The 22,511-nt window shown below is 39.4% G+C and overlaps 1 protein-coding gene across 2 annotated transcripts in view; it reads right to left on the bottom strand.

Moving 5' to 3' along the window:
* LOC115194265 (ATP-binding cassette sub-family A member 1) overlaps window positions 1-13,256 on the bottom strand; it is a 220,755-nt gene extending 207,499 nt beyond the window's left edge. The window contains exon 1 of one of the 2 annotated variants that reach the window (XM_029753857.1): window positions 13,070-13,256. The gene's annotated coding sequence lies outside the window, so the exon portion shown is untranslated. Of the gene's footprint in view, window positions 1-12,086; window positions 12,236-13,069 lie in introns of those variants that run through there. The other variant, XM_029753858.1, reaches the window with a different exon arrangement.
* Between the last annotated feature and the right edge of the window lie 9,255 nt (window positions 13,257-22,511).

Genomic DNA, 22,511 nt, shown 5'->3' with positions numbered 1-22,511 from the left:
AGATGGAAACTTGGATTAAATCTGCATTGTTGGTTGTCTGTTCGCAAGAAACCTCAAGCACGGTGGTCCAAGTTAGCGCAAAAAAACGATTGTAAAAAGACTGATTCAACTTCAATCCATCTGAAATTTGTTGTAAAGATTTTTTTCTATTAATAGTATTAAAAACGGTGTAAAATTAACAGCTGTACAGAAAGACTAATGTGAAGGCCAAATTACAGAGGAGGAACTAATTGATGCAATTAAAGCCTTTAAGTCTGGGGAAACTCCAGGGCTGGATGGCATACCAGTTGAGGTATATCAAAAAAATGTTTGATGTACTCAGAGATCCGTTATTAGCGTGTTTTAACCACACCAATAAAAATAGTAGACTGATTTTACTATTACTGAAACGGGACCCAGGTGGTAAATATAAATATCCAGTCCAGCTTAAAAACTAGAGGCCCCTTACAATTCGGTGTTGTGATGCAATATTTATAGCAAAAATGTATAGAACATTGAATTAAAAAGGTATTGTCTGATATTATTCATCCTAATCAGACAGGCGTTCTACATGGACGATACATTGGAGATCATATAACACAAGTACTGGAAACAATAAAACATTATGAAAAATCTAGGAAATCAGGCCAGGTATTAATAAGCTCATTTTGAAAAGGCCTTTGATGAAATACAACTAGAATTTGTATGTAAACACCTGGACTATTTTCATTTAGGAGAATCTCTCATAGGCCTACAACGGGTCAGAGTTATGTATAGGAGCCTGCGGGGTAATATAATAAATAATGGCTACTTCTCAGAAAGTATTAAACTGTCAAGAGGAGTAAAACAAGGCTGTCCACTATTGGCATATCTATTTATTATGGTTATCTAAATGGTAGCTATTAAAATTAGATCCAACAATAATATCAAGGGCTAGAAATCACAGGGCTTAAAAACATAGGTATCATTGTACACTGACTAATCCACAATTTGGATCCCAGCAACACCTCATAGAGGATCTAGATAATTAGTCTAACCTGTCAGGATTACAACAAACTATGATAAGTATACCATGTTATGTACTGGATTGCTAAAAAATACTACTTTTACATTACCATGTAGTTTACCAATAAAGTGGTCTGACGGTGAAGTGGACATAATCTGTATTCAAATCCCGAAAGAAAGAGATGATCTCACTATGATACATTCTAATAGAAAGTTAGCAAAAATAGATAAGATCTTGCCACCATTGAAAGGTAAATACCTGTCTATTTGTGTGGAAAAATCACCCTGATTCTTTAGTCAAATCCAAGTTTATCCATTTACTTATGGCCCTGCCTACACTGAATGACTTGTGAGCAAAAATATTCCACTTTATTTGGAAGGGCAAGCTAGCCAAAATTAAATGGGCCTATTTATATAATGAATATGGAGAACTGAAACGATTAAATATTGAAGTATTGAACCTCTCACTAAAGGTATCAGTCATACAAAGGTTGTACTTAAGTCGAAACTGGTTTTCCAGCAGATTAGTAAGAATGGCTCACCCATTGTTCAAAAATAGCCTTTTTCCCTTTATTGAGACGACGACCTCTCACTTTTGGTTATTTGAAAGCTGGTCGCAGTTTCAGTTTAATCCACCAGAAAAGACAGAACAAATATCTATGGAAATGTCTGCTCTATCAAAAATTACAACCAACTCATTGCAGCATTACTGGAAAAAATGGAGGCAAGTGGAAGAATGTCGGCCCTACATTAAGACCAAAATTGGTTAATTAAAGAAAATTGTGATAAACGAAAAATAATTCCAATTTAATTTAATAAGGACCCAAAAATTGACAGATGCACCATACAGGTTGCAAAATAGTTGGGAAGAGACTTCCGATGTGCTGATACCATGGCACATGGTTTATGATCATTAAATCACTTGTTTTGGTACACCCCATATGTAGCTTATTTTTGGTCACAGATTCAGGAATGGCTGAAGAATTGCAACATTTACCTCGAGCTAACTTTGCAAATAGCACTGCTGGGGGACTTTAAAAGCCATAGTCAAATGACCAATAATATAATACTTTACTCCTATTAAAAATGTTAATTTTTAATTTACAATCTGTAGATACTATGAGAATAGAAAGGTTTAGGACCCAGGTAAAACATATATGGCAAATAGAAATCAAAACTGGATGGTTTTCAGTGGTAGATGGGAGGGGTTGAGGTTAGCTGAAGGGTGGGACTAAAAGCAAACCAAAAAAGATAGCTAATATAAAATATACGGTGTCCATAAAATGTATATAGTATGTATGAACTGAAAGTAGAAGCCTAAGTATTGTTGTCAATTAGTTTACTCCAATTAGGGGAGGGGTAGTAGGGTTAGTGGATTGATAGAACCTTACAAGCTACCTGCAATATTAAAGCTGATCTAACATAGAATCAATCGCAACACTCCAGCTACTTATTAAATTATACAAATTCATTGCTTGTAGGGTGCATTCTTTGTACATGCATCCACAGGGAAGTCATTATGAAGAATAAAATGTGCATTACATTCCAAATAATTCTGTCTAAAGATAAGAGGCAGCTATTTATTTCATATGTAGTATTTACAGTATATTCATTGTTTGCCAAGTATGTTTTATTCATTGTTGAAAGGGGCAATCTGGGATTAGTAAAGAGCTGAGGGATTGGGCTTGATACACCAGTCTCAAATTAATAGACAGAGCTATGGATGCAAGAACAGACCATACTGTGCATTATGTCAAAATTATAGTTTTAACCATGTTTTGAAGCTATAGAGTGTTTCTTTAGAATTGCAGTGGTATAAAGAGTGGAATACAACTTGCTTATATTTTCAGTTCTGATGGGGTAAATTGAACTAAGCTCATGAGGAATTTATTCCTCATTAACCAACTGCTATAGGCTATAATATCATTGATTTAAAATGCCAAAAAAGAACGTAGCAATCCCAGATGGTTGCCCATATCTAAAATGTACCGTTACAATATGTGAATCCTAGGCACAAACTGTCATGGTTCTACCTGTCACCAGAGGGCGGCAGAGGCCGTCATAGAGACATTACAGACACTCAGGTGTGTCCTACTTACTCATTATGATTTCCCTGAAGAGGTGTGTTTTCTGTTGTCCTCTGCAGAAGCTTGAGTTTGTTTACCGTGTGCGTTCGTTTCATGATTGAGTTTGAGACGTAGTGTTTGTTGTTTTTAAGTGTACTGTGATCCTGTGGCTAACGTTTCTCAGTAAAGTATTATGTTTATCCTTAACCACCGATTCCTCGTCTGGTCTGTTCTCTGCACCTGGGTCCAACCTCACCACGTCACACAAACCAGTTGTATGATAATTGATGGCCAACAAATCAACATAGATACATTTTTCCCGATTTCAGGCGTTACTAAAAGGATTTATGAAACATTTTAGTGGCCTTGGCACACTGATTACACAGATAATAAACATAGATTGATATACGATGGCATTTTACACTCTCATCGTGACCTTTATTAAAAACTCAATAATTGCACAACGGAAAGGCCCTTAACTTGTAGATTTTGGGTCCATCATTGACATGCTGTCACCTTTTCCTGCATTCTATTACGGTTACATTAGACAACCCCACTGCTTTTCTAAACCAAATAATACATTTAGCCTGACGACTTATCATCTCAATAACGTACCTAATCAACTCTCACTTAATTTTGGTAGTACTACCACTACAGTACACAAGATCTGGTCCAGGGCATTGGTGAACGTGAAGGAACACGCACTAATGCCCTGGACCAGAGCTAACACTTCACCAGACATCAGACACTGTATTTATAAATCATAGGCCATATAGATTGACGTCAAGCTAGGATAGCTACAGTATGTGTATAGTATGCTGCTTTAAGCTACTTTGAGATACTGTAACTTTATGTCCTGCATAAAGACTTGTAGGACTTTAGGAGCAAAAGGTTAGGATAGAGGATTTGCGTTTTAGCCTGAGGGAAAGCCCGGGACCATTATTTTGCTTTTAACTATCCATTTCCTCTTCCTTCCATTTTCACCCTGTGTCTTTACATTATTTACAGCTAGGCCTACTTCATAGATGTTTTATTTACTGTCATGGGGAAGTTGAGGTTACTGTACATCCAGTTTTCCAAATCCATTAGCGTTAAACTACTGTTACCTCTAAGTAACAGACAAAAGACGGACAAAACCAAACCTGTAAACTCTAACTTGTTAGGAGTCTTGTTAGGTCTATGGATTTGATCTGGAAAGGTACTGTTAACTATGTCCTACTTTTTTTCTACTCATACCATTTATGCAGAAATTAGGAAACGCATACATACATCTTATACCATACTATATACAGACGTAGGAGAGATGGTTGCAACATAGGAATAGGCATCAACAGCTACCTGGAAGTGGATCACTGAGGTTAATAAATCTTTTGAAATATTACCATAACATGTATTTTTTTTGTACCCCAAGAAAAATGTCAATACAGACTAAACAAAAAGTCAGCCGCACACTACAATCTCACGGGTTTTCCATAAAAACATTTTCTCCTAGTGACAGAGGGAACACTTCTGAATAATTGAAATATGTTGCTGTGCCACAAGACATCTCAATGGTGTCATTAGTTCCAAAGAGCCAAGAACAGAGCGCAGAGCGAGGCAGAGGAAAGAGAAAAAGAAAATAACAGGCATGTAGTATGAGATAAAAGTGCTGATGCATGCCTGGCATTTGGGGACTTACTAAATCAGAGTGCATTATTTCAACTCCCGCAATGATGGAACGTGTAAACAGATATTTTGTCATCCAATCGGAGGGCAGAGAATGTTCCACCCTTTCCAAAGAGCAAATGCCCCCCCTTCTCCATCTTTCTTTCTACTCCCTCTCCTCTTCTTCTTGCCCCTCCATCTATCCCTGTTATTCTTTAACCCCCTCTATTACACGCTCTATTTATATGTGGGAATCATAAAAGTCTCTGAGGCAGGTTCAAGGGGATGGCTTATGGCAAAGTTAATTTTAATTAGTGCCTAAGGGGAGAGGTGAATTGCTGGGTCACGCAAGTATACTGTATCATTACCAGCTTTTCCCGAGAAATCACTCCCTGGTAGACACATCAGTATCCAACACATTCCTCTCTAAATATTGTGGTATTTGAGTTGACATTGATGAGGTCTTCATTCATTACGTTATATTAATAAGGGAAACTATAGCTCACATTCAAAGATGAATTAACCTTGGTAAAAGGTATTTTCAGGCCAGCTTTATAAACCTACATATCTCGTCAGTGGCAGAAGTACTGCTTTATAAGTGATCATTATTGTGATAGAAGCAGGACATCCTACTCAAAACGATCCGCCAGGAAGATGTAGGCTTACATGTACACATTGTCTACACTCAAGGTAATAACCCTGTAGATTTACATGGGTATAGATCAGTGGAGGCTGCTGAGGGCAGGACGGCTCATAAAAATGGCCAGAACAGAGCAAATGGAATGACATCAAACACATGGAAACCAGGTCTTTGATACCATTCCATTCCATTATTTGATACCATTACCACAAGCCCTTCTTTAACCTGTCTCCCCCATTCTTCTACACTGATTGAAGTGGATTTAACAAGTGACATCAATAAGGGATTATAGCTTTCACCTGGATTCACCTGGTCGGTCTATTTCATGGAAAGAGGTGTCCTTAATGTTTTGTACACTCAGTGTATATCAGATTAAAACAAGAAAACAAAGAACATCAGCATGGCAGTATTTGGCAGGTGCTTCTGAGTAATCATCTAACCAAATATAAAAAAATGAGTCCAGAGAAAGTAACTTGAACATCTAGGCCTGCCTATGCCTGCAGCATTTGTTTATCCCAGTATGTTTGCATAATGAAAAAAGTCATATGACAATAACTACACAAACAAAAACACGTGCACTACCGGTCAAAAGTTTTAGAACACCTCATTCAAGGGTTTTTCTTTATTATTACAATTTTCCACATTGTAGAATAATAGTGAAGACATCAGAAGTATGAAATAACACATATGGAATCATGTAGTAACCATAAAAGTGTTAAACAGATCAAAATAAATTTGATATTTTTCAAAGTAGCCACAACCAGCTTCATGAGGTAGTGACCTTGAATGCATTTCAATTAACAGGTGTGCCTTAATTTGTGGAATTTCTTTCCTTCTAAATGCGTTTGAGCCAATCAGTTGTGTTGTGACAAGGTAGGGGGGTATACAGAAGATAGCCCTATTTGGTAAAATACCAAGTCCATATTATGACAAGAACAGCTCAAATAAGGAAAGAGAAATGACAGTCCATCATTACTTTAATGTCAATACGGAAAATGTCAAGAACTTTTGAAGTTTCTTCAAGTGCAGTCGAAAAACCATCAAGCACTATGATGAAACTGGCTCTCACGAGGACCGCCACAGGAATGGAAGACCCAGAGTTACCTCTGCTGCAGAGGATAAGTTCATGAGAGTTACCAGCCTCAGAAATTGCAGCCCAAATAAATGCTTCACAGAGTTCAAGTAACAGACACATCTCAACATCAACTGTTCAGAGGAGACTGCGTGAATCAGTCCTTCATGGTCGAATTGCTGCAAAGAAACCACTACTAAAGGACACCAATAAGAAGAGCCTTGCTTGGGCCAAGAAACACGAGCAATTGACATTAGACTGGAGGAAATATGTATTTTGGTCTGGAGTACAAATGAATGATTTTTGGTTCCAAACGCCGTGTCTTTGTGAGACGTACTTAACCAGCATGGCTACCACAGCATTCTGCTGTGATACATCATCCCATCTGGTTTGTACTTAGTGGGACTATCATTTGTTTTTCAACAGGACAATTACCCAACACACCACCAGACTGTGTAAGGGCTATTTGACCAAGAAGGAGAGTGATGGAGTGCTGCATCAGATGACCTGGCCTCCACAATCCCCACGACCTCAACCAAATTGAGATGGTTTGGGATGAGTCGGACCGCAGAGTGAAGGAAAAGCAGCCAACAAGTACTAAGCATATGTGGGAACTCCTTCAGGACTGTTGGAAAATCATTCCTGGTGAAGCTGGTTGAGAGAATGCCAAGAGTGTGGAAAGCTGTCATCAAGGCAAAGGGTAGCTATTTGAAGAATCTCAAATATAAAATATATTTTGATTTGTTTTTACACTTTATTGGTTACTACATGATTCCATATGTGTTATTTCATAGTTTTGATGTATTCACTATTATTCCACAATGTAGAAAATAGTAAAAAATAAAAAAAAAGTGTTCTAAAACTTTTGACCTGTAGTGTATAGTAACACAAATAAGTGTTGCCTTGGTTACTGTAGACAACCATCACATTTAACATATATTTTATGTGCCATTGCAGGAGGTGAACTCTGCACAATAACACATCACATTCCAGAATCACCAGACCACTAACCAAAAAAGCCTAGGCACTGCATAGTAAAAAACCTAAAAATCTATAAACCTAAAAGTGGACTTAAACCTGCATTGTCACAGACAGTTTGGTAACTAAACCTTTACAAAGCCAGAGTAGATTATACCACCAACAGTGCATTGAAGGAGGGCCAAGGGCCTTCTGCGCACTCCTTGATGCTACTTCCCTCCAGAATAACTCTTAAACACCCAAAACTAATCCCCCTGAACATCTGTGCTTTAAAACATGGCCATGGAATGGTCCCTTCAAGGTATTGTCGCCCCTCTTTCGGCCAAGCTATTCCTGAACAGCTGGCAAGGGTTATTCAGGACCAGGTTGAAACACTTACAAAATTTTGCAACATTAATTATTGCCTCTGATCTGGCATACTCACTAAACACACATTCTTTGTTTGTAAATGATGCCTGAGTGTTGGAGTAGGCTCCTGGCTATCCGTAAACAAATTCAAGAAAATGGTGCCATCTGGTTTGCTTAATATAAGGAATTTGAAATGATTTATACTTTAACCTTTGATACTTAAGTATATTTAAAACCAAATACTTTGACTTTTACTCAAGTAATATTTTACCTGGGTGACTTTCACTTTTATTTGAGTCATTTTCTATTAAGGTATCTTTTCATTTACTCAAGTATGACAATTGGGTTATTTTTCCACCACTGGTGAGTTGACTGAGAAGATTCTTATTAACAGAAACTTAAATGCTGTTCAATATCTACATTCGCATTATTAAAGGCTGTAGCTACTGTATAAAAAAGGCTGCATATTGTGTGGCCCTCACAAAGTACAACGTGTTTATTTGATATAAATACATTTAGCTCAGGCTCCTGACATCCACAGCCTTCAGAAACTCAGTGTGCACTAGGTAATGTATTTGTCTCTGCTTTACTTGAATATTTCATTACGCTCTACACAGACAACATCATTGGGTAAAAAAAAAAGCCCTAACATAACCAGAAACCTATGTTATAAAAAATGCATAAGGTAATTTCCTATTTATAAAACGTACGCTCAAGATGGGGCCTCAAATGGTCGTCTTGAAAGGTTTGCCTCTGCATCGGAGCAGTTTTGCTGCACAGCCTGTTTGATTTCTCTATGTAGAAACAATTACATGCAATGTGGCTCAATGGAATGTTATTTGCTCGCAGCTGAAGAGGCATGACCCTGTAAATTGTAGTGTTTTACAGTAAGTATTCTGAAGCATGTAGTGTTGCATTTTCATGTATTCAGCTAATGAGAATTTTATAGGAGAAAATGAATCTTGACACTCACTAATATTAAAAGGATAGTTCACACAAATTGCAAAATTACATTGGTTTCCTTCCATTTGGAGACAGTGGCCAGGTAAACAAAACGAAATATGGATTGATGTCTAACCTTGTACATAGACTGATATCAGGGTAGGGAAATCAATATGCCATTTTGTAATTTGGGTGAACTATCCCTTTAGTTCAATCAACTTTGTGTATACTTTAGCAATACAACTGTTTTATACAATCAGTATGACCTTGATTAAGTAATATTGAAGTCGTAAATAATGTCATGACGACGTCATTGCAACCAGTTTCATACTTCCTCCACTGATTCTGTACAATGGCTTTAACTCAACATGTTATTGAATTCAGAACACCAACTGCATTAAAGCCATTGTGTTACATGCTGACCAGACCGGACACGTCGCGTACGCGAGCGTTGCAAAATAAATGTAGAAATCCATTTTATTCAATTATTGCACCCACACTGCGCGCGCCAACGAGCGTCTGCGTTGCCAAGGGCTAAAATAGAAGGCATTCCTATTTCTGACGCAGATTGCGCTGCAAGTCCTGCCTCTCCCATCTCCTCATTGGTTTATAGAAGCAGGTACCCACGTGCCATCTCCTCATTGGTTATACCCACGAGGGTGATTGAAAGATGAAATGTTTTGCCGGTTGTCGTGGTAATACTATGAAAGTGTAGATGCCAATCACCATATAAGTTTAAAAGATGAAAAAGCCTGGAAGGAGGAGAGATGACTAGAGACGATTCGGTTGGCCGTTTTATGTGTGGATTAATTGTCGGAGTAGAGGACCTTGTGCATTTCAGGTAAAATAACAACTCAATGTTTATATCCCAGGACAAATTAGCTAGCAACAGCAAGCTAGCGAAATAGGACAAATTAGCTAGCAAGTGCAAGCTAACTAGCTAAATTGCCATACATGTTTAATGCTTTTAGACCTGTCCCCAAATTAATGTCATTGGTTCAGAGTTTGTTTTGATATTTTAACCTGCGTGTCGTGATCGCGTTTGGTGTATGGGGACAAAATACATTTATGCACGATAGCGCACGATGGCGCACGTGCACAGCCGGTTTGGGTTCGGTGTTATGTGTGTGTTAAAGATGCAATCTGGAAATGGCACATCCATGTCTGGACTTTGAATTGAATGATATATAAGCCATTGATTCTTGAACAATATAACTTGTACCCCATAACAACCTAAATATAAGCTTCTTTTCTCTGGGGTATGTGGGACGTGACCGTCCCACCTGCAGTACACACTATTCAACAGCCAGTGAAATAGCAGGGTGCCAAATTCAAAACAACAATAATCTCATAATTCAAATTTCTCAAACAATCAACTATTTTACACCATTTTAAAGATAAACTTCTCGTTAATCCAACCCCATTGTCCGAATTCAAAAAGGCTTTACGGCGAAAGCATAGCATTAGATTATGTTAGGACATCACCTTGACAAGAAAAACCACACAGCCATTTTCCAAGCAAGGAGAGGCCTCACAAAAATCAGAAATACAGCTAAAATTAATCACTAACCTTTGATGATCTTCATCAGATGGCACTCATAGGACTTCATGTTACACAATACATGTATGTTTTGCTCGATAAAGTTCATATTTATATCCAAAAATCCCATTTTACATTGGCGTGTAATGTTCAGAAATGTTTTGCCTCCCAAAACTGCCGGTGAATGAGCACATCAATTTACAGAAATACTCATCATAAACTTTGATAAAATATTAAACTGTAATTCAAAGAATTATAGATACACTTCTCCTTAATGCAACCGCTGTGTCAGATTTCAAAAAAACTTTACAGCGAAAGCACACTTTGCAATAATCTGAGTACAGCATTCAGACACGAAACCAAACCCGCCATTTTGTGGAGTCAATAAAACTCAAAAATAATATTATAAATATTCACTTACCTTTGATGATCTTCATCAGAATGCACTCCCAGGAATCCCAGGTCCACAATAAATGTTTGTTTTGTTCGATAAAGTCCATAATTTATGTCCAAATACCTAATTTTTGTTCGTGCATTCAGTCCACTACTCCAAATGCAGGAAGCGCGCGAAAATGTCATGACAAAAAGTCAAAAAAAGTTAGATTTACGTTCGTAGAAATATGTCAAACGATGTATAGCATCAATCTTTAGGATGTTTTTAACATAAATCTTCAGTAATATTCCAACCAGACAATTCCAATGTCTTCAGAAAAGAAAAGGAACACAGCTCACACTCACGTGAGTGCGTGCCTCTGAGCTCATGTCATTTCTTCATTCATCAACTTCTAGGCCCTCTTGTTCACTCTATATTCACAGTAGAGGCATGAAGCAACGTTTTAAAGACTGTTGACATCTAGTGGAAGCCTTAGGAAGTGCAAAATGAACCCTAAGTCACTGTGTACTGGATAGGGAATCACTTGAAAAACTTCAAGCCTCAGATTTCCACACTTCCTGGTTGGATTTTTCTCAGGTTTTTGCCTGCCATATGAGTTCTGTTATACTCACAGACATCATTCATTTTTAGAAACTTCAGAGTGTTTTCTATCCAAATCTACTAATAATATGCATATCCTACTGAGTAGCAGTCAGTTTAATTTGGGCACGCCTTTCATCCGGACGTCAAAATACTGCCCCCTACCCTAGAGAAGTTAATTATTTGTAAAAAATTATAATATTGTAAACAAACTCTGTATAGCTTGAAAAGATGGATAAAACTAACATTTGAATGTCATGGATGGTAAGTTCTTGCATCCATATCCATCCAGATGTGTATGATTTGGAGTGTGGTTACATGACTGCTTTGTTGTTCCAGATTGCCCCTTTTTTTGTGAACAATTGTTTTTTATTGGGTCGCAAGGGCAATATAATCATAAAAAATAACATTACACTTTTCCCCCTTTTTTATTTGTTTTTTTTACTTACACACCCTCCCACCCAGATTGCCCCTTTTAAGTTTTGAAAACTTGACAACAAAACTGTTTGTGAAATGTTTAAAATGGGTCACTGCAAAGACAGAAACTCTTCTTGAACTAAGGCTATTTAGATGTTCAAAGCGGCATGTTATTAGCATCAATCAACTACAGTAGAGTCATATTAATCTGGTGCATATTACGCAGTCGTTTGCTGCTAATTAGCCACATTAGAACCAATTTATTGCATGTTTACATGCAATGTGGCTCATGCCAATCAAGCTGACTTTTGCTTCTAAATGTTTGTGTTCTTCACTTATTATCACTTTTGCTGAAGGTAAGCATGAAGTATTAAGTAGACAACCAGCTTGTCCAAAGCAAATAGATCATAGCAAAGCATGTGGTATCACCAAAAGTAGGTGCTTATATATCGGCCTGACCTTTACCCCAACAGAATACTCACTCAAACTCTTCCTGTCACGTGCACGGGTCAACACATGACATGAGACTGTCATTTTATTACATCCTTATCAAGGAATCCTATTGCCTTTATCTCCGCACCAGCAATACAACAGGGTTTTGGTAAATCATTTTGTTCAGCGTTATGACACTACTACGTAAAAGGCTGAAGTCCAATCTGATCGCTATGTTTTTTTTTTAACCCATCTACCTCCCCACCTGTTAAAGTCACACTGCATCATTTGTGCATGCTATTCAAAAAGTGTAAACAATAGATCTCATGACAAGGAAATTACTGAAGAAAATTGTAAGAAATGACCGATACCTCATTTAAAGTCACACGAAGCTGCTGGTATTGAAGCCACTAATGATGATCATTGCATTATGTAGCCATGGAAAACATGACAATACAGTGACTCAGCCAAAATACTGACCCAGCCATAGCCCCATGAGGAAACTAGCTAGCAACTATAACAAAGGGAAAGGGGGATACCTAGTCAGTTGTACGACTGAATGCGTTCAACTGAAATGTGTCTTTCGCTTTTAACCCAACACCTCTGAATCAGAGAGGTGCGGGGGGCTGCCATAATTGACATCCATGTCTTTGGCGCCCGTGGAACAGTGGGTTAACTGCCTTGCTCAGTGGCAGAACACCAGATTTTTACCTTGTCAGCTGGGGGATTCGATCCAGCAACCTTTCGGTTACTGGCCCAACGCTCTAACCACTAGGCTACAACAACAACCCACAGCATCGCATGAGACCTTGCTACAGTATGTAAAATGTACATAAAAACACACAAAAACACATTTGGTAACTGGTACCAAATGACGCTTAGAGTTACTTGTTTTCATGAATCCCAAAGACAAGCATGTTATAGTATATTACAGTGTAACTATATAGTTATCATGTACTTTCTATGTAAACAAGCTACCTGTTAATTTCTGTATCGTAAAGTGTTACCAAAAATCAATTTATGAGCAACTTACCTCCTAGCTCTTTAGACTATAATTATTCTCAGCACATATTTAGGAGTCCCCTGATGAAATTGACCCAGTGTAAACTCCAAACGTAGTCACCCTCTTCCCTCTGAGGCTGCTCTCTCTCTCTCTCTATCCCTTCTCTACTTCCCTGTCTCTATCCCCTTTTATCTAGCACTATAAAGTATGCAAATGACTTCTACAGGGACTGCCATGGCAACAGTACTCAGGTAATAGGTGATGAGGTACAGTAGTGTGCAGATATACCTTACACAATGTACTCCCTTTAGCTCAACTCGGGAGCACGTGTTGACTCTAGTCTTATCTTAATTGGCTGAGGTAAAAATCAAGGGGGAGGGATGTCATGACCTTGAGTAGATCATACGTTCTCATAACTCAAGTCTTAAAATGTATTGTAACCGCATCGTAATACATTATACTTGTAGGCTTTAGGTCAAGCGTTACCGAAGATCTTTTATTGTCTAAGCTAAACAGAGAAACAAATCATTTGACTATGTTTCTGAGGATTGATGGCTAGGTGTGGAAATAAAGTTCAATGATGTGTCACTATAGAATGGTCCTGGTCTCCCCTGTCTGTAATCTGATTCGTTAGGATGTAAAAGGCTGAACTGATCCTGTATCAGCATTCCTTCTCTGAGACGCTCGATGCAGACGGCCCCTGGACTTGAAAAGTATTCTCTTACAAGACTAGCTGCATACTGAATTACATCCTGTGGTCACCAGATCTTCAACAAAGCGTTAGAAATTCCAACCCAAAATTGAACTTAATATTTATTATTTAAATATTATTTTATAAAGGGAACAGATGGGAACAAGCAGAGCATATTTAGAAACAGCCAAGTTGTTGATATTGATGATGCTGTTGATGATCAACTTGTGGATGCATCACAGGGAGCCTGTTAAGTGCATTTTCTGTTGAGTTTTATGGGAACTATATAATTTGGTAACAACGGAATAAGGGTTTACTGCTTTCAGTGATAAACTATAATACCAACGGTGCATTGAGGGGGACATAATTATGTATATTAGGAGGATGTTTACTATGGGAGCAGCCAGGAAACAAACAGGAAACGCATCATTGCAGCCATATGAGAATGTTTAGTATTCGATAAGCATGGCCTAATGGCCCACCAGCCACTGACACTTTTTACCAGTGTTTGGCAGGTAGTCTGGTGCTTATTCCAGACCCTGCATTAAGTTTTATGTTGATTCTACGTAATCTTATCTATGTTATGTAGATTTTAAAATGTCTATTTTTATTCATAATGTATCAGGTGCTTCAGTTCCGCTCCTTACACCAATACATTCCCAAATGTTCGTCTAAATCATACAGTATGTAATAAAATTTCAAGAGCACCCATATGTTGGATATTCATCATTTAATACTTGTTTAATATTTAATGAATAACATATAGAGGGGGATATTCATGACAGAAGACCAACTCCATTACGAAACTCTAAATGAGGGAAAGTGACCTCGGTCTAGTAAGTTTATCAACTCTGCGATGATCTCTTGAGCGCACTTCAAAACGTTTCTATTCCATATGCTTGCTCAGGGGGTTTCAGAGGCTAGTCCTAGGGGTGTTGGAGCGCAGTCTCAATCAAAAATATTCACACCTATAACGCCCAGGTGAGACCTCCGCTGCCCGAAGTAATTGCTTCAATTAATTAAGTGTTGGGGCTCACAGGCAACCAGCAGACACGGGGGCCCAGCCGATCCCAAGCCAGTTAACCCAGTCTTAAACTGGAGATGCGTCCCAAATGAAAAGCCTATTTTCTTTATAGTGCACAACTATTGGGTCAAAAGTAGAGCAAAAAGAAGGGAAAGGGGGCCATTTGGGACACAACCTGGGTAATAGGTAAAATGCTAATGCATCAAATTCACATTGGCCAGATTACAGATATTTTGGAAAAACTAGACGATTACTTCTAGGATTACTTTTAAATTCAGAAATAATGTTTGCTAACGGTTTTTGACACCTTTCTGCTTTCTCAATGACATTCAAATCAGCATTGATAAAAGGTGCAAGTTTAAGTTTGTTCCACCTGAGTGATTCTGACCACAAGTCAGAGACCACTATGATGACACACTAAATGCGTTTGATGGATTGCTAGACAAGAGCAGTAATAGGCTTTTGTTGGCTACACTCCAAGCTATGTCTTCCAATGGTACGACTGCTGTCGGCATCCAAAGACGATCCAACTTGAATAAACGCTTGGAGGTAAGGACCACATCAGTGATGTAGCCTACTGGCGATACGGATATCTGTACTTTTAAAAATTTCCACTTAGCGCATTAACGTGAATGTGAGTTCCTCCCTTCTAAGCTCCTCCGTGGTATTTGTGCTCCATACAGTCAAAAACAATTGTTATTTAAAAAGACCACAAGTGAATTATTGCTCAAACTCATGCACCTAATATGAATAGACCAAAATTGAAACCACACAGAGCGATGTCGTCATCAACAGCGTCAAAATGTGCGCGCGAGAGTAGAGAGCGTCAATTCAGACACAGTGTAGCACGTGCCAACTTAGTTGTCATGAGAATCCGTAATAAACAATTGTATTTGTTATGTTCACCATGTAGCCCTTGTGAATTATTGTTGTGTGTTCCTTTTGACTCACCTTATATGTCCTAGTGGACAGTTGCAGTTTATTAAGAATTTAGCTAGTAGTCTCGTTCTGTCTACATAACAGTATTCTCTCTTGAACGGAGTTTCTCGTGTTTCCCAGCCGTAGCCTGCCTAGGCAATATGCCTGTGCTGGAAATCAACAAAGCTAGGCATAAATGTATTGTTTTCTCAAATATGTATTATTGGCTCTGGTATTTAAACCTATCAACACTAAATAGACACATTTTAACCTCTACGGGATTCGGTGTCCCTATACCAGTACGGTTGAGCGAACTTGCGCAAATGTGATTAGTATGACGTTGTAACAGCAAACTTTCCAGGTTATAGACGTGTCTTATATGGGCAGAAAGCTTAAATTCTTGTTAATCTAACTGCACTGCCCAATTTACAGTAGTTATTACAGTGAAAAAATACCATGCTATTGTTTGAAGACAGTGCACAACAACAAAAAACTTATCACGGCAACTGGTTTGATACATTCACCTCTGAAGGTAAATAATGTACTTACATTCAGTATTCTTGCTCTGATGTGTCATCCTGAGGGTCCCAGAGATAAAATGTAGCATAGTTTTGTTTGATAAAATCTATTTTTATATTCAAATATTGGAACTGGGTTCAACAGTTTGAACCCCTGCTGTCTCTGGCTCCACACCCACCCCGTCCGGCCATCTAGATGTGTGAAAGTTAGTGTATAAGCTAATCATCCATCATGTATGAAATTCCTGGGAGTCTGTAAACTAAAATGTTGTATTACCATATCATTTATGTATGTTTTCTGTAGTTATATACTTGAAAATGTATCAATTGACCAGACTTGATACAAAATTCAAAAAGCAGACTTGATACAAAATATTGTCCAGTATCGCAACGCTTCATTGGATCAATCTGAAACTTTGCACACACAGTGCTACCATCTAATGGCCAACATTTAAATTGCACCTCAACTGCAATATTATATTATGGCCTTTCTCTTGCGTTTGAAAAATGATGAAAAAAATAAATAAATGAAACACGGTTTTTTTCTTTGTATTATCTTTTACCAGATCTGTGTAATATTCTCCAACATTAATTTCACATTTCCACAAACTCCAAAGTCCTTCCTTTCAAATGGTATCAAGAATATCCATATCCTTGCTTCAGGTCCTGAGCTACAGGCAGTTAGATATGGGTATGCCATTTGAGTCGAAAATTTAAAAAAAGGGTCTGTACTTTGACCTTGTAAATGACCTCCCCATACCTCTTTAATGGAGATGAGGAGGGTGGGGAGAGCAGTGCTGGATGAAACTGATGCAGCATCAAAATATAGCTAAGATGCCTCAGGATTTTCTTTCCTATTAATGAGCAAGCAGCGTTCAAGAAGTCAAGCATCAAGTATGAACGCTCTCGTCACCCGGTTGGTTAGTTCTAATCATTAGCACTATCATTATTAACTTTTCTCAGGATATTAGTGCAGGATGATTGACACTTGTTCTCTCATCCTTTATAGAATAGGAGAGTGCATAATAGATTCTCAACAGAGTCCTAGAAACCAACCGGCTAACTAGGTAATGAAGTCCCACCTGCCGCTATACCTGTAGGACACCCAATTAACCAGAGATCAAGACAGCACCTATACGTTTGGTTCACTCTACCTCAGCCACAGAAAGGTATACTAAATAAGTCATGCAAGGATGGAATATTGCGACAGAATTGTTCATGTTAATATTCTCTCTCTTATTTAACAGATTGGAATCGGTGGTTAGAATTCATCCTCACATCTCCCATGGGGCCACCATTACATTAATAACACTACAGTGGTAAAACAGTTCAGTCTAAGGCCTGATTTATACCTTCTGCTTCAATCGAGTTCAGGCCAAACTTCATTCTAGAAGCATACAGATTATACATGATATTCTCTGTATGTTCCAAGAGTGCATTCCCCCTCACCCTCAAAGGTCCAACTGTCAGTGCCCACACCTAGCAAAACTCATGTCTAATAACCAGTAGGGAACAACTCCTTCCTCCAGGCAGGCCCACCTGATGTATATGCGATGTGAGAGAGACGCCTGGAATTAACCAACACGAAGGAGTGAAGAGTGAGGAGTGTCAAAATGCCAGAAGCCATAGCCGCCAATCAGGATAAGGAGAGCTAGGATGGAAAGCCTGAGGGGCCTGACCTTGAGTCAAAGCAAGACTGTCCGTTTCCTTCTCTTTCTGTGTTGATGGAGTGAGGAGCCTTTCACACAGGTGCTTGTTAGCCGCACTCAACCACAAGAGGAGTGTGGACAGTTGATGGACACTCTGCAGGACGTAAATTGAGAGTGCAGTAGGCTTTGTGTTACGCCTCACCTTTCAGTACCTGTTCTGTCTTTCTCCCGGGATGGGAAACAAAGACAGAACACAAAAGTTGAAGACAACTTATAAAAGCTTGCCAATGGTTGCAGTGCTTTTCTTGACTGCTGAACAGCGGTACAACGTTATTTGTCTGACCTTTGGAAGATGTTCTCTGCCACAGCAGTAGTGAACCTGATACTGTGTGCGGAGAGAGCAGCCTTTTTCTTATTGGATCATATTGTGATACGCTTCTCTGCAGCACGGTTGCACACTATGGGAGTAGATGGGTATTGTATTCATAATAAAAGGTAAGAAAGCTAAAAAAAAGCCACTGAAGTCTCCAAGAGTTCTTCCATCGAATCATCAAGGAGTGATCTATACATTATGTGAATGTCTGTAGGTAGTCCGTAGGACCAAACTATACCTCTAGCAGAAATGCACACATGCAAGTCCATTCAACAAACCAACAATTATGATCACACTCTGAAACGCATTTGCACAGACCCACGCACATGCACACACCAACACGACATATTGTCCAGGTGGATAACTGTACACAAGGGCATGAGCCAGAAGTGACAGCTGCTGATGGACTGGCAGCGGGCAGCACCCGGAACATGAAAGCCAAATCCAGCATTGTCCAGGATATCGACGGGGCCAACGTCACTGTAGCACTTGTACCATCTGTAGTGGGTGGAGCAGCTCCAGGAGCCTGGCTGATCAGAAAATACCCTCTTTGATATGAGAGGGTCCATGTTTGAAAGGGGGGGGAATAAATAATAATGTTTGAAAGGGGGGGAGTTAACAAGTCTCCCAGGATATCAAATGCAATAGAGTGGGAAAATCTGGGGGAATTATTGAGAGAAGTATTGGTTGAAGATAAATCAGGAATAACGTGCCAGGCAGACCTTATTCATGTGCTGTCTTTATTCAAAGCCCTACTCTGTACCGAGGACCTCTATGAAGTTCAATGAGATAGGTCTATTCATTATTTAATGAGTGCATTTTTCTCTAGATTATTTTGTCTTGGTCTGTAGCTGAAACAAGGTTGACATACTGTAAATACATGACTATTTCTACAAAACACAGCTGCTCCGTGAAGCCTGTCAGAAACAGTGGAAAGACTTTACTTCCCATAAAGAGACATGCTATTGTCCCAAAACATTATAGTAATAAAAAAGGAATTCTAAAATCTTTAACAAGGGCAATGTATTTTGTTTAATTTCTACACACACAGCTACTCCGTGAAGTCGGGATAGATTTTTTTTTTAAACTTCTACAGAGAAAACAAAGCTGTGGGGTATTGCCAGTGGTTGGCTACTAGGGCAGAGGCATATGCATGCATGCTCCTGATAACAGAAAGACTACATTAAACAAAATAGACTAAGCTATAGAATCAGTCCAAGACACAGATTCAAAGTCCAAGAGTAAGTATCTACTCCAAAGTGCGGTATCACGCGGCTTGCAATCCTCCCTTTCAAAGCACAATGTCGTCCGCCATCTGCTTCCTTGATAAAAGGCCCACAGATGAAAACTTGAGTTGCCTTCACTTTCATGTAAATAGCTAACCAATTTACTGAAATGTAGTTGAGTGACTACAAGAGCTGAGCCACTGTAAGACACAGTGGCATGATATTTAAACTGCCTTGCTTACTCAAGAGAAAAAGAAACCCTTGATGAGCTGTGTGATTACGGCGCTAAGTAGTATACAGTGCCTTCGGAAAGAATTCAGACCCCTTGACTTTTTCCACATTTTATTAGGGTCCAGCCTTATTCTAAAATGGATTAAATCATTTTCCCCCCTCATCAGTCTACACACAATACCCCATAAATACAAAGCAAAAACAGGTTTTTAGAATTTTTTGCTAATTTATAAAAATATCACATTTACAAAAGTATTCAGACCCTATACTCAGTACTTTGTTGAAGACCTTTGGCAGCGATTAAAACCTTGAGTCTTATTGGGTATGACGCTTCAAGCTTGGCACACCTGTATTTGGGGAGTTTCTCTCATTCTTCTCTGCAGATTTTCTCAAGCTTTCTCAGGTTGGATTGGGAGCATTGCTGCACAGCTATTTTCAGGTCTCTCCAGAGATGTTAGATCGGGATCAAGTCCAGTCTGTCTTGGCTACTCAATGACATTCAGAGACTTGTCCCGAAGCTACTCCTGCATTGTCTTAGCTGTGTGCTTCGAGTCGCTGTCCTGTTGGAAGGTGGACCTTCACTCCAGTCTGATGTCCTGAGTGCTCTGGAGCAGGTTTTCATTAAAGATCTCTCGGTTTACTCCAGACATGACACTTGGAATTCAGGCCAAAGAGTTGATCTTGGTTTCATCAGACCAGAGAATCTTGTGGTTTGAGAGTCTTTAGGTGCCTTTTGCCAAACTCCAAGTGGGCTGTCATGTGCCTTTTACTGAGGAATGGCTTCCGTCTGGTCACTCTACCATAAAGGCCTGATTGGTGGAGTGCTGCAGAGATGGTTGTCCTTCTGGAAGGTTCTCCCATCTCCACAGAGGAACTCTAGAGCTCTGTCAGAGTAAACATTGGGTTCACCTCCCTGACCAAGAAACTTCTCCCCCGATTGCTCAGTTTGGCTGGGCAGTCAACTCTAGGAAGAGTCTTTGTGGTTCCTAACTTCTTCCATTTAAGAATGACAGAGGACACTGTGTTCATTGGGACCTTCAATGCTGCAGAAATGTTTGGTACCCTTCCCCAGATCTGTGCCTCGACACAATCCTGTCTCGGAGCTCTACGTACAATTCCTTCGACCTCATGGCTTGGTTTTTGCTCTGACATGCACTGTCAACTGTGGGACCTTATATTGACAGGTGTGTCAGTCAAAAGTACCAGTCAAAAGTTTGGACACACCTACTCATTCCAAGGTTTTTCTTTATTTTTTACTATTTTCTACATTGTTGAATAATATTGAAGACATTACAACTATGAAATAACACATATGGAATCATGAGGTAACCAAAAAAAGTGTTAAACATGTATTTTATATTTGAGATTCATCAAAGTAGCCACCCTTTGCCTTGATGACAGCTTTGCACACTCTTGGCATTCCCTCAACCAGCTTCATGAGGTAGTCACCTGGAAATGATTTAAATAAACAGGTTTGCCTTGTTAAAAGTTAATTTGTTTCCTTCGTAATGTGTTTGAGCCAATCAGTTGTGTTGTGACATGGTAGGAGGGTATACAGAAGATGGTCTTTTACCAAATAGGGCTAAGTCCATATTATGGCAAGAACAGCTCAAATAAGCAAAGAGAAACGGCAGTACATCATTACTTTAAGACATGAAGGTCAGTAAATACTGAAAATGTGAAGAACTTTAAAAGTTTCTTCATGTGCATTAGCAAAAACCATCAAGTGCTATGATGAAACTGGCTCTCATGACGACCGCGACAGGAAAGGAAGACCCAGAGTTACCTCTGCTGCAGAGGTAAGTTCATTAGTGTTAACGGCACTTCAGATTGCAGCGCAAATTAATGCTTCACAGAGTTCAAGTAACAGACACATCTCAACATCAACTGTTCAGAGGAGACCGCGTGAATCAGTCCTTCATGGTGGAATTGAGACAAAGAAACCACTACTAAAGGACATCAATAAGAAGAAGAGACTTGCTTGGGCCAAGAAACTCGAGCAATGGACATTAGACCGGTGGAAATCTGTCCTTTGGTCTGATGAGTCCAGATTTGAGATATTTGGTTCCAACCGCCATGTCTTTGTGAGATGCAGAGTAGGTGAATGGATGATCTCCGCATGTGTGATTCCCACTGTGAAGAATGGAGGAGGAGGTGTGATGGTGTGGTGGTGCTTGATGACACTAAACCAGCATGGCTACCACAGAATTCTGCAGTGATATGCCATCCCATCCCTCAATGTGATCAAGACATAGTAGATGATTTTGGACTACAGGAAAAAGAGGACTGAGCACGCCCCCATTCTCATCGATGGGGCTGCAGTGGAATTCATAGTGTCCACATCACCAACAAGCTAACATGGTCCAAGCACACCATGACAGTCGTGAAGAGGGCACGATACAACCTATTCACCCTCAGGAGACTGAAAAGATTTGTCATGGGTCCTCAGAAGGTTCTACAGCTGCACCATCGAGAGGATCCTGACTTGTTGCATCACTGCCTAGTATGGCAACTGCTCGGCCTCCGACCACAAGGCAATACAGAGGGTAATGTGAACGGCCCAGCCCATCACCGGGGCCAAGCTTCCTGCCATGGACCTCTATACCAGGCGCTGTCAGAAGAAGGCCCTAAAAATGGTCAAAGACTCCAGCCACCCTAGACATAGACTGTTCTCACTGCTACCACAAGGCAAGCGGTAGTGGAGCTCCAAGTCTAGATCCAAAAGGCTTCTAAACAGCTTCTACCCCCAAGCCATAAGACTCCTCAACATCGAGTCAATTTTTTATATACATTGCCTGCCCCCCCCTCCACATCACTACCTCTCTCTGTTGTCATCTATGCA

The sequence above is a fragment of the Salmo trutta genome, chromosome 5, assembly GCF_901001165.1.
Source record: "Salmo trutta chromosome 5, fSalTru1.1, whole genome shotgun sequence".
NCBI lineage: Eukaryota > Metazoa > Chordata > Actinopteri > Salmoniformes > Salmonidae > Salmo > Salmo trutta.
Note: the sequence above shows the minus strand (reverse complement) of the source record. Positions and strands in the feature narration are given on the sequence as shown.